This window comes from Procambarus clarkii, chromosome 40 (genome assembly GCF_040958095.1).
Source record: "Procambarus clarkii isolate CNS0578487 chromosome 40, FALCON_Pclarkii_2.0, whole genome shotgun sequence".
NCBI lineage: Eukaryota > Metazoa > Arthropoda > Malacostraca > Decapoda > Cambaridae > Procambarus > Procambarus clarkii.
The window spans coordinates 13,498,115-13,511,614 of record NC_091189.1 but is presented as its reverse complement, the minus strand read 5'-3'; the positions used below and the strand labels follow the sequence as shown (position 1 = coordinate 13,511,614).

The 13,500-nt window shown below is 43.4% G+C and overlaps 1 protein-coding gene across 3 annotated transcripts in view; it reads left to right on the top strand.

Moving 5' to 3' along the window:
- The first annotated feature begins 10,453 nt into the window (after positions 1-10,453).
- LOC123757899 (uncharacterized) overlaps positions 10,454-13,500 on the top strand; it is a 45,630-nt gene continuing 42,583 nt past the window's right edge. Inside the window, exon 1 of one of the 3 annotated variants that reach the window (XM_069338698.1) lies at positions 10,454-10,627. The gene's annotated coding sequence lies outside the window, so the exon portion shown is untranslated. Of the gene's footprint in view, positions 11,035-13,500 lie in introns of all 3 variants that reach the window. The other 2 variants (XM_069338697.1, XM_069338696.1) reach the window with 2 other exon arrangements.

Here is a 13,500-nt window from a genome sequence, read left to right as displayed (position 1 = left end):
CAGCCCCCCTGTATGTGTGTGTGTGTGTGTACTCACCTAATTGTACTCAACTAATTGTGCTTGCGGGGGTTGAGCTTTGGCTCTTTGGTCCCGCCTCTCAACTATCAATCAACTGGTGTACAGATTCCTGAGCCTACTGGGCTCTATCATATCTACATTTGAAACTGTGTATGGAGTCAGCCTCCACCACATCACTGCCTAATGCATTCCATCCATTAATTACTCTGACACTGAAAAAAAGTTCCTTCTAACGTCCCTGTAGCTCATGTGGGTACTCAGTTTCCACCTGTGTCCCCTTGTTCGCGTCAACCCGTACCACCAGTGTTGAATAGTTTATCCTTGTTTACCCGGTCGATTCCCTTGAGGATTTTGTAGATTGTGATCATGTCTCCCCTTACTCTTCTGTCTTCCAGTGCCGTAAGATGCATTTCCCGCAGCCTTTCCTCGTAACTCATGCCTCTTAGTTCTGGGACTAGTCTAGTGGCATACCTTTGAACTTTTTCCAGCTTCTTCTTGTGCTTGACAAGGTACGGGCTCCATGTTGGGGCCGCATACTCCAGGATTGGTCTTACATGTGTGGTGTACAAGATTCTGAATGATTCCTTACACAGGTTCCTGAACGCTGTTCTGATGTTAGCCAGCCTCGCATATGCCGCAGACGTTATTCTTTTTATGTGGGCTTCAGGAGACAGGTTTGGTGTGATATCAACTCCTAGATCTTTCTCTCTGTCCGTTTCATTAAGTACTTCATCTCCTATTCTGTATCCGTGTCTGGCCTCCTGTTTCCACTGCCTAGTTTCATTACTTTGCATTTGCTTGGGTTGAACTTCAACAGCCATTTGTTGTGTGTGTGTGTGTGTGCGTGCGTGTGTGTGTGTACTCACCTAGTTGTACTCACCTAGTTGTGCTTGCGGGGGTTGAGCTCTGGCTCTTTGGTCCCGCCTCTCAACCGTCAATCAACAGGTGTACAGGTTCCTGAGCCTATTGGGCTCTATCATATCTACACTTGAAACTGTGTATGGAGTCAACCTCCACCACATTGCTTCCTAATGCATTCCATTTGTCAACCACTCTGACACTAAAAAAGTTCTTCCTAATATCTCTGTGGCTCACTTGGGCACTCAGTTTCCACCTGTGTCCCCTAGTGCGTGTGCCCCTTGTGTTAAATAGCCTATCTTTATCAACCCTGTCGATTCCCTTGAGAATCTTGAATGTGGTGATCATGTCCCCCCCTAACTCTTCTGTCTTCCAACGAAGTGAGGTTCAATTCCCGTAGTCTCTCCTCCTGTGTGTGTGTGTGTGTGTGTGTGTGTGTGTGTGTGTGTGTGTGTGTGTGTGTGTGTGTGTGTGTGTGTGTGTGTGTGTGTGTATTTCACCATATGTTGACAATCTTACAATCTTTGTATCGTTTACCTATCTTTGTAAGAGAAAAAAGAGGTAACCGGTGTAGCTCGGGTGATTGATTACCTACCTTGCGGCTACCTTGCAGTGATTCCCGGAGTCAAGGTACCCGCGGTCCGGTCTGTGACCAGGCCTCCTGGTTGATGGACCGGTCAACCAGGCTATTGGACGCGGCTGTACGCAGCCTGACGTATGAATAACAGGCTGGTTGATCAGGTATCAGTACAATCTAGCATCATCACTGTAACCATATCCACTCTATATTGTTTTCATTATTGTAACCATCTTTACTACACAACCATCATCACTCTATATGGAAGCTGATCACAATTACATTTCACTTTTTTTTTTTTTTTTTTTTTTTTTTTTTTTTTTTTTTTTTTTTTTTTTTTTTTTTTTTTTTTTTTTTTTTTTTGAGATATATACAAGAGTTGTTACATTCTTGTACAGCCACTAGTACGCGTAGCGTTTCGGGCAAGTTCTTAATCCTATGGTCCCTGGAATACGATTCCCTGCCGCGAAGAATCGCTTTTTCATCCAAGTACACATTGTAAATGCACATTAATGACACTATGTAAATGACACATCGAACACTTTATGTAGGGCATACGTAAATCTGTGTATCTATGTATTTACGTATGTAGGTTAGCTTAGCATTTTAAAAGCACCGAATCACCTTCTGTGGTTGAGTGTTCAATAAACCCTTGAACTATATGTTTAACACATCTCTAACCCTGTCCATGGAGGACAGAAGAAAATGTATATATGCTGGTTAGCATTGTAAATGTGTGGCCACGTTTGTGGTAGAAAAAAAACACTATTTATCTATAGAGTTAGGCAAATACTCTCTGTCATATATATAAATGTTGTTCTCAAAGGACTCCCACATTTTGCACCCGCAAGATAACATAAGATTTTATGAGTTGACAAATGTTAATCTTCTTGTTTGAGAAGCTGTTCACTTGAGACAGTTAATTAAGCAAGTCCCAGCTGTGTCTGGGAACAAGTGACAGGATGAACAACCCAGCGGGTTTTCTTCCTATTGGGGAGTGTTGTACATGCTGATATGGCGGTGTGTCCACTCACAAGATGAGTGACGCTGCCCAATACTGTCACTATGGCGGTGTGTCCACTCACAGGATGAGTGGCGCTGCCCAATACTGTCACTATGGCGGAGTGTCCACTCACAGGATGAGTGGCGCTGTCCAATACTGTCACTATGGCGGTGTGTTCACTCACAGGATGAGTGGCGCTGTCCAATACTGTCACTATGGCGGTGTGTCCACTCACAAGATGAGTGGCGCTGCCCAATACTGTCACTATGGCGGTGTGTCCACTCACAGGATGAGTGGCGCTGCCCAATACTGTCACTATGGCGGTGTGTTCACTCACAGGATGAGTGGCGCTGTCCAATACTGTCACTATGGCGGTGTGTCCACTCACAAGATGAGTGGCGCTGCCCAATACTGTCACTATGGCGGTGTGTTCACTCACAGGATGAGTGGCGCTGTCCAATACTCTCACTATGGCGGTGTGTCCACTCACAGGATGAGTGGCGCTGCCCAATACTGTCACTATGGCGGTGTGTCCACTCACAGGATGAGTGGCACTGCCCAATACTGTTACTATGGCGGTGTGTTCACTCACAGGATGAGTGGCGCTGCCCAATACTGTCACTATGGCGGTGTGTTCACTCGCAGGATGAGTGGCACTGCCCAATACTGTTACTATGGCGGTGTGTTCACTCACAAGATGAGTGGCGCTGCCCAACAAACTCGTCCCTCGGGGCAAAATTAAAAAAAAAATAACGAAAACACATTAACGTGACGAGAAAATCAGTAGAAGTCACGATGATAATTCGAACCCGCTCACTTGGTATTCTCAAGCAAACGCCCTAGGGCTTAGGGCGTTTGCACCACCACGACTACACCACGACATAGTAAAATATAATGCATTGATTTTGATCATTGTTTTCCCCTCTCCTTCTTCACGTACTCTACCTTTCACCACCTTCCCTACCGTTCATCACCTTCTCTGTGATAACATCCATCTGATCACAAATGTCATATCATTAATGCAAACACTCAAACAACAAGGCCGTCGGGTACTTATCAACTGAGTGCCAAGTCATGCGGGAATAATAGGAAATGACATTACAGACGAAGCTGCAAAACTTGCAACTAAGAGAAGAAATGTTGACATTTACATACCACAGAGTCTATCACAGATTAAGAAAGTAATTAGAAACAGAGCAATGCAAAAGATGTGCAGTGACCACAACACACCAGTTGCAACATCAGGATCTGCGGGTTGGTACAAGAATTCAACCAACTACGAACCACTTAGTTTGATGAAAGGGAGCAGTAGAGCAACAGAAGTGCACTTACATCGCATCAGGCTTGGATACCCATGTGCATGGGAAATAGGCTTATAGGTTCCGGAAGATGAGAAAAAATGTCAGCACTGTGGAGAAATGCCCACAGACCACTGGAACATTAACACAGTGCACAGTTACAGCCACAACAGACCACTAGAACATTATCTAACACAGTGCACAGTTACAAACCCCATTAAGATTTCAACTTAGATTCAACAGAGCAGAAGTAGTTGTTAAACACATATGGCAAAATCTTACTGAAGCGACCATACGAATCATAAACATAAAAATCATAAAATCCAGCCCATCAACCGTGAAGAGCTCAGTCCCCCAGGGTACTGTGCTTGCTCCAGTACTTTTTCTCATCCTCATTTCGGACATAGACAAGAACACAACCTATAGCACTGTATCATCCTTTGCAGATGACACTAGGATCTTCATGAGAGTAGGCAACATAGAGGACACGGCGAACCTCCAGTCAGATGTAGATCAGGTCTTTCTATGGGCTACAGAAAATAATATGGTGTTTAACGAAGATAAGTTCCAGCTCATGCGCTATGGAAAAAATGAAAATATAAAAACGGAAACCACGTACAAAACTCAGGCAAATCATAACATAGAACGAAAAGGCAATGTAAAGGATCTGGGTATACTCATGTCGGAAGACCTTTCCTTTAAAGAACACAATAAAGTAGCCGTCACAACTGCAAGAAAAATGACAGGTTGGATAACAAGAACTTTTCACACTAGAGATGCTATACCGATGATGATACTTTTCAAAACGCTTGTGCTCTCTAGAGTAGAGTACTGCTGCACAATGACAGCACCTTTCAAAGCTGGAGAAATTGCTGACCTGGAGAGCGTGCAGAGATCCTTTACTGCTAGAATCCACTCGGTAAAACATCTAAACTATTGGGACCGACTAAAGAGCCTAAAACTGTACTCCCTTGAGCGCAGGCGGGAGAGGTACATAATAATTTACACGTGGAAAATATTAGAGGGGCTGGTCCCAAACCTGCACACAGAAATAACATCACATGAGACCAGAAGACATGGCAGGATGTGCAGAATACCCCCGTTGAAAAACAGAGGTGCAACTGGTACTCTGAGAGAGAACTCTATCAACATCAGAGGTCCGAGACTGTTCAACACGCTTCCACTACACATAAGGGGCATAACTGGCCGACCCCTCACAGTGTTCAAAAGAGAACTGGATAAGCACCTCCAAAGGATACCTGATCAACCAGGCTGTGACTCATACGTCAGGCTGCGAGCAGCCGCGTCTAACAGCCTGGTTGATCAGTCCGGCAACCAGGAGGCCTGGTCGACGACCTGGCCGCGGGGACGCTAAGCCCCGGAAACACCTCAAGGTAACCTCAAGGTAAGGTAACCCTCCTCCATTTCTCTTCTCTTCCGTCTTATTGTGTGAGGCGCCCAGGTCATAAATGACATTTTCCTTCTAACATGCTATAAAGCAATTTCGATTAATTCTTTAATGCGATGTGATTTTCCAGAGTATTTTTCTAACTTTGTTTTAATGTAAATTGCCTAGAACAATAAACGTTGGCAATACCATTTCACTGACTTGGGCCCCTAGGAGTCTCCACCCTCCTAGGGCCCCTAGGAGTCTCCACCCTCCTAGGGCCCCTAGGAGTCTCCACCCTCCTAGGGCCCCAAGTCAGTGAAATGATATTATCAACATTTATTGTTGTCTCGCTTCATGCAGGTCGGCGTTCAATCCCCGACCGGCCCAGTGGTTGGGCACCATTCCTTCCCCCAGTCCCATCCCAAATCCTTTTTCCTGCTCCCCTTCCCAGTGCTATATAGTCGTAATGGCTTGGCGCTTTCCCCTGACAATTCCCTCCATCCTCCGACCTTCAAGAACATTGTTAGAGCTCCCGTCTACTGCTCTTGGGGCCGGAGCTTCGAGCCTCCTATAGGGTCTCCTATAAGTGAATGAAATTGTTCTAGTGTATTCAATCCTAGTTATAATGTTGTATTCATTCCAAGTCCAAATGTTGTAGTGTATTCATTCTTTGTCCAAATGTTGTAGTGTATTCATTCTTTGTCCAAATGTTGTAGTGTATTCATTCTTTGTCCAAATGTTGTAGTGTATTCATTCTTTGTCCAAATGTTGTAGTGTATTCATTCTTTGTCCAAATGTTGTAGTGTATTCATTCCTAGTGTAAATGTTGTATTCATTCCAAGTCCAAATGTTCTAGTGTATTCATTCCAAGTCCAAATGTTGTAGTGTATTCATTCCAAGTCCAAATGTTGTAGTTTATTCATTCCTAATCGTATTACATGTTTTGTTGCTCTTCAATCGGACCTATCCATCGTTAATTGTTCTGTATTAGTGTGTATGTACTCGTGTATGTACTCACCTACATGTGTTTGCATGGTCAAGCTTCAGCTTTTACGTCAAGCCTTCCGAATGTCAGTTGTTGAATGCAATGGACCTTATTTACTCGTTTTGCTTATTATATATAAATTTTAAATTGTGTCTTAATTTAGCTTGGACAACGTCTGACGGTAGACACCACCAACGATAGTTCAAGTTTCCTTTCACTTCAGCTGACGGAACACACCGCCAGCTACCAGTAGTTCAGCAAACTGGTATTTCAGCCATATGGGTCAACAAAATACACATTGGTTTTATTTTTATTATTATTACATATATTTTTTTGTATTCGTAAAACAATGCCTGAAAGAATAAAGAAGTAGAGTGAGTGGCGCCGCCGCCTGGTGGTGCTCCTACCGGAGCGCTACGCCGCTACCCCGCGCACCAGGAAGCTGAAGGAGGTGATGAGGGGCGTTAAGGCTGCCAGCCTGGTGGTGCTGGTGCTGGCGATGGTGATGGTCACCATTAGGATGGACTCCCCGGCCTTGCTGAACTTGTAGGAGGACGTCAGTCACATCTACCAGACACTGCTGCCCCAACAGGAGGACATCTCACCTTCCCTCAACACCTCTCAGCTGTGGCTTTCCTTGCATCAGCTAGTGAGAGAAGCCCTACTCCATCAGGACGTAACTCATAATGGCGTACTGAAGGGCGTGGTGTCCCTGCGACAATTCAGGGCCAGAGCCAACGCCACAGAGACCTTCTTCCCTGACTGTGACTTCGCTGGTCTTGACACCAGTGAACGCCCCACCCCACTCGAAGCCTTGACGGCGAGTGCCTGGCAGTACACCCGCAGTGGGGTGACGTCAGCAGTGGCCGGCCTGAGGTGCACGTACCCTCCTGAAGGGTACACCATGTACCTTGGGGACGTGGTTTAATCAGCTGACCCACAAACGCATCAGACATCTAGAGAAGGCGTCATCGCTCTAGAGGAGCTGCAGCGCTTCGATTGGGTGGACAACAGGACTCTCGCTGTGCTGCTCACCATTGTTACGGTGGAGCCAGGAATACCTGCAGCTGTCATCTTCACCTACGCCTTCGAGCGTCCCGGGACTCCGACAGATGCAGCCGAGCGGAATGACAGCAAGCTGTGGAGGATCTCGCACTCGTTGGAATCCGTGGAGCTGAGCTACCCTGATGCCAGTGTCATCATCATGTTTGTTTTCCTCATCGTCCTAGGCTTGGTGACGTTCTGCGAACTACGTGTGCGTTTGTAACACTTACGCCTCGGCTACATAAACCAGAACCTCGGTCCTGTATTTAAGATGTGCACTTCGATGGAGACCTTCATTAACCTGGTAGTGCTTGCCCTCCACATCTGTGTTATAGTTTTCGCTTCCAACGCCATCGAACTCAGAGGCCGAGAGCTAAAGAAACTAACGGTGGCGTTCCAGGCGAGGTACAGATCGGAGGATAGTCAGATCCATAATGTGTATTACGACACCTTTTACCACGAACGGCTGGGACATTTGCACCTGGTGGGTAATAATGATACGCATAACCAACACCATAATGGTAAGCATCACCATCCAGAGAGCACTGCAGCGGTCGACAAAAGTCCCACATAGTATCCTATAGAGGCGAGAATAAAAGTCCCGTCGTCAGACTGGAACTCTCAGTACAGAGTGAACATTTTATAGATTCGCTTAAACGGGATAATATATTGGGAAAATATTTGCACGATACTTATTAGTTTCGAGATCATTTTATGCCTGATCAAACTTATTATTTATCATGACTACTTCAGCGAGAGACTCGAACAAATGGTATGGGTACTTCAAAGTGCCTTGTTGATGATCATGTTGACTGTGGTGCCGCTCTTGTTGATCTTCATCGTCAGTGTGGGAGCGCACATCCCGAGCTAGCGGAAGTCTCTGGCTGACAACACCGCTGAGGTACTAGTACTCGTCCTAGCAGGAGTAACCACTACATTCATTTTCAAAGCGGCTATTCAGAGGGTTAACGAAAGAGGCGCAGAAGGCAGATGGACGCCCTTACGCACCCTCCAGCTGTGTCTTCAATCAACTTGGTAAAGAATGATGACCTGGATTGGATGATGAATGGATGACCAGGTCTGGATCTGGACCTGAAAAGCACTGACTCTTTTTTTGCATTATACAATTTGGACATAATTATCCAATTAATATTTACATCATGATGAACCTTTGTTTATAAATGCGGTAACCTGGTCACTAAATCTACAAAATCACTAACACTGCACAAAATCACTAACACTGCACAAAATCACTAACACTGTACGAAGTCACTAACACTGTACGAAGTCACTAACACTGTACGAAGTCACTAACTTTGTAGTGACTTCGTGTACACCACCATAACCCGGGCTATGATCCGCACTAGTCATGATGTTCCCTTTACGAGCTCTTGTAGAGATCTTCACTATCCACGCTATTCACCCCTGGCTACACCGGCATTAGGATTCTCATTTTTTTTCAACACTCCAGGTCCTCCCCCAAGATTCCTAATACCATATTCAGAAGGCCCCCTCCCTAGAGAAGCCGGGGTATTCACAGACCTCGAACTTTGTAGTTTTGGGGGCTTCTTGCACCCCTTGAAGGCCACGACGAAATCGAGTTAACCCAACATTCTCTTCTATTAAGCCCTCAGTCGTCATACCAAATTTGATCGAATTAATTTCAACAGTGTCCGAATGCATACCACACACACATTCATGCAAAGGTAAGTAGTAGTAGGCATCCATCAGTCTCAAGAGACTATGGAGTTGCGCTCTGGTTGTCGGTCTGGAGTGGCCTCACCAGGGGCGCAAAGCCAGGGTAGGTTGATTCGGGGGAGAAGCTGTTACCCAGGCAGCAGGTCCCCCCTCTCCACGACGCTGAAAGTCTCCAATGGAAAGGCATACGCCAATACGATTGGTTCCAGCGCCGTCGCAGGAACTGTGAGTCCCGGGGTTGAGCACGAAGGTGGTGAAGAAGGGCACAGGGACCTGCGACGTAAGTACCAACATCAATTGGTACCAATTATCAATTAAATATCAATTGATACTAATTGATATTTAATAAAAATGATACTACAGGGCGGCCGGTTGTATAGGATTCATCTTCTAGAAATCTAATTTAAATTATGCCTGAATAATGTGAAGATGTGTCATTTTGTAATAAAGTATTTAGATATTTATCACAAATTCTAAATAAATGTACAAAATGTTTTCCAAAATTATGTATTACCCAAAGGCTTATCAAAATATCCCAGCTATAAATAGTATACACAAATCATTGTAAATAACTAAATCCTCTGTCTCCTGCTTAGATAAAAATCCAATTCCAGCATGTATTCCCTCTCGAGGAGTGGCGCGCGAGGCAGACTCAACTGTTTTGGCTCCCTCTACCTGCTGATGCGTGTCTTTCCTTGTAATGAGTTCATTACAGTATCTTGCTTGGCTAATGATATACTGAGGTCCAATTCTTGAATACATTACTCTGTATTTGAAACCCATATACAGCCCTTCTGTCACCATACACAGATGGTTATTGTATCTCTAAAACTCTTCTTCAACCGCCCATCGTTCGTTTTTACTGCAGTAAAATTGACTGAAAGATGTATAATAATAATAATAATAATAATAATAATAATAATAATAATAATAATAATAATAATAATAATAATAATTTGTTATGGCATAAAACATTATGATGAGCCATCGGAAACTGTTTTTCTGTTAATGCTAACAAGGTGGGCCACGATCTTGCACTCAGGTTCTCTCATTTCAATTTGATCAAGAGTGAATTGTTAATTGGGAGACCAAGAATTGACTCTCTTTCCCAGTTCAGTCCAGCCAACCGCAACACAGATCCTGGCTGGAGCAGCAACAGGCGGTCATTGCCCGCGCGGCTGCAACACCTCCAGACTCGCCTATCGTGGAAATATCGAACATCGTTGTACGGTTCCCGAAGACTAAACAGCGTACTTCGACTTTCGAACCGTTTGTATGACTAGACAGGCAATGGTTTAAGGACGGGAAAGCGCGTGCGCTCGCCAAGGTCAGCCCCTCTTTTACTACTTTTACCTAGTGTTGCCATATTAATGCTTGCTTCTTCTGTTTTTAGATCTTATCTGCGTGATTCCAGATTTGTTATACTGTTTTTTTTATCTCGAATGGATAGTAATTCCTTTGATATTTATTGATATTATTTAAAATGTGTAGCATTTGATCAAGAAAGAGGTTATATTGATCGTACGTTTGGCAAATTTCTCGTAGTTGGAGTACCTGCAGCGAAATCTCGTACCGTAACATTTGTAAAGGCTGTCATCAAAATGCAGACAAACCTGTTGCGTAGCTCTACCTCGTGTACCATCTGACGTGTAGCTGTACCTCGTGTACCGTGTAAAATATATTTGTACCATGTAAGGTGTAGCTGTACCTCGTGTACCACGTGAAGTGTAGCCGTACATCATGTACCACGTGAACTGTATGTATAGTTGTACCTCATGTACCTGCTGACGTGTTGCTGTACATTGTGTATGATGTAAAGTGTATCTGTACCACGTGAATTGTAGCTGTACCTCGCGAACCATGTAAAGTGTAGCAGTACCTCGCGTACCATGTGGAGTGTGTCACGTCTCACCTCACCTGTAAACAGAATATTCACGAACTTAATACAGCAACACAGGTGACTGAAGGATTTACAGTGTTCAGAGTTATCGTTTACTCTCACGACTCATGCTTTTCTCATCTTAAAAAGTAATATATTTTATAAACCCTAGAAAATAATAACATAAATAAGCCCTACACTGGCGAGGTAGTGATTGGAGTTAGACTCGCCCAGATAGTTACGAGTGCTTGGCAGGATATACAAACTTAGAATTCCTACCAGAGGTGAGTCTATGTCTTGTACTACTGTCTAAAAATGCTTTAACATGTTTTTATTAATGTCATCAAAGAGTGAGAGGCGCACTGTGCGGCTTGAGCCTTAGGTAGGCTACCAAGCCGGATAAGGTAATGTATTTTGTGTTGCTCGCTTCATGTAGTTGGTAGAGAAGTGCATTATACTGTTTGACATACACTATACTGACTATAGCATCGGTATGACCACCAACTAGTACGTTCTACTTGCCACAAAAATATCAGCATGCTATATGCGTTAAATGACGCTGATTGTATTGAATATTAACTAGGCTAGCGTCAGTTACTAGGCTTTTTCACCACATTGCATATGTTTCTATCTAGGAAAAAAATTATATCTCCTATGATAAAATTATGTTATAACATTATATGCTCGAAACGTGTAATGGCAGAGTGGTTATAGTACTGGACCCGCCAAGGGGCATGACGGGCCTGGCTGACCAGGTTCTCTTGCATTTCTCTTCGCATTTGTGCTACTCATGTGGTCCCAACAGCCAGGTGATCCGATAAAATATCTATACCCTAAAAGTGACCATCGAGTGCTGTCGGGGGTTGGGTTAAAAGTCTCATGACTTCCAACCGTCGTGTACAGTCAGTATGGTCTAGTTGGTATAGTACTGGATACGCAAAGGTTCATAGAGCCCTGACTGTCTGGTTTCGAATCCTACAGGGGTGAGAGGTTTGCGGCTATATATAATATAATTAAATATATAATATATTTATTATTATATATATATATATATATATATATATATATATATATATATATATATATATATATATATATATATATATAAGTTCGAGCTTAAGTTCCGGTTTCCGTGGCACATAACACCAGCTATCATTAGGCACCAGGCACTCACTAACCACTTTGCAACCACTTAATTGTTTAGAGTTATCCTATCCCACTGAGTAACCACGTAATTGCTTAGAGAATTTTTCTTGCGCGCAAATGTGAAGAGAACTTATGCAAACTTTTTTTTTTATTTAAGCGTGCTGTGTGTTTGTTTTGGTGATTTGATGAAAATTTTAATATTTTTATTTTTTCCACTTCACCGTTTGCTTTCTAGTTACAGCTACTTAAAACTAAGAATTTAATTCTAGAATTCTTACGAGAGTTTAACTGGATTCTGGAGATATCACAGTCACTATACAAACCCTTGCCCAATGGCCATATTCAATGTTTCATCATCTTTACTTATTATGTTATTTTACAATCATACTAACAATAAATAGTGTTCGTAATATACAGCTCATGAACCCAACCACTTAGACTGACCAAGTGGTTGGTTGGTCAGCGGCGATTTCGGTTCTTGCACGTCGGTGTTCGATCCCCAACGGTCCAAGTGGTTGACCACCAATATTTCCTTCTGCTCTATCCCAGATCCTTATCCTCATATCCCATCTTCTTGTCCTCATAACCCAACTCCTTATCCTCATATCCCAGCCACCTGACCTCGTACCCTGGCTCCTTATCTTCATATCCTAGCCCCTTGTCCATAAATCCCTTCCACGTGTAGCCGAGCTGGCTTAGCGCTTTTTTCCTGATAATTAAATAAACATATCCCATATCGATATAGTAAAGCCTTAATACCTTTTATTCTTATTTTTTATAACTTTGTATAAAAAGGTATAAATTTTATTTTTTGTCACATTTAGATTTCACACAAATGTAGGAAACACAAATATAGTTGTATTTCTGCTTAAATGAGCTACTTTCTTTGATTAAATTATTGATTTGGAGGTAACAATTAACAAATTGCTAAATTTAACTTGAGAAAAAGATATTATCGGAAGAGTTGAAGCTGCCGTGGTGTTTTATCGCGGGTATCTGCAGAGGAGGAGGAGGCGCCTAGTGTCCTTGAGCTACAGCACCGACCTGTCCGCACTCGACCTGCTGGTTGTCTAGCTAACACTCGACCTGCTGGTTGTCCAGCTAACACTCGACCTGCTGGTTGTCCAGCTGACACTCGACCTGCTGGTTGTCCAGCTAACACTCGACCTGCTGGTTTTCCAGCTGACACTCGACCTGCTGGTTGTCCAGCTGACACTCGACCTGCTGGTTGTCCAGCTAACACAGGGTCGTCAAGACCACATCAATTCAGTCGTCACGCTTACCTACATCCGACTAATCGTCAAGCCCTCACTAGCAGACACTAGCAGACAGGCTTTGGCTTTAAGGCGCACACATGCTACTTTACCTGTAACAAAACTGAGATCAGACATTGTCTACTTCAGATATAATTACTCGCAAGACCACACTGATAGACCACCTAAAGGTTGAATTTACAGTCACACTTAGGAAAAAATATACGGTAGCCCTGGGAAGGGGGAAATAAAAGTTAAATATATCAATGCAAAAATTATTTAGGAAAGTTTGTAAACACATCAATTAACTTTTTTTATAAACTATGGAAATATGAATCACGATTATATAAA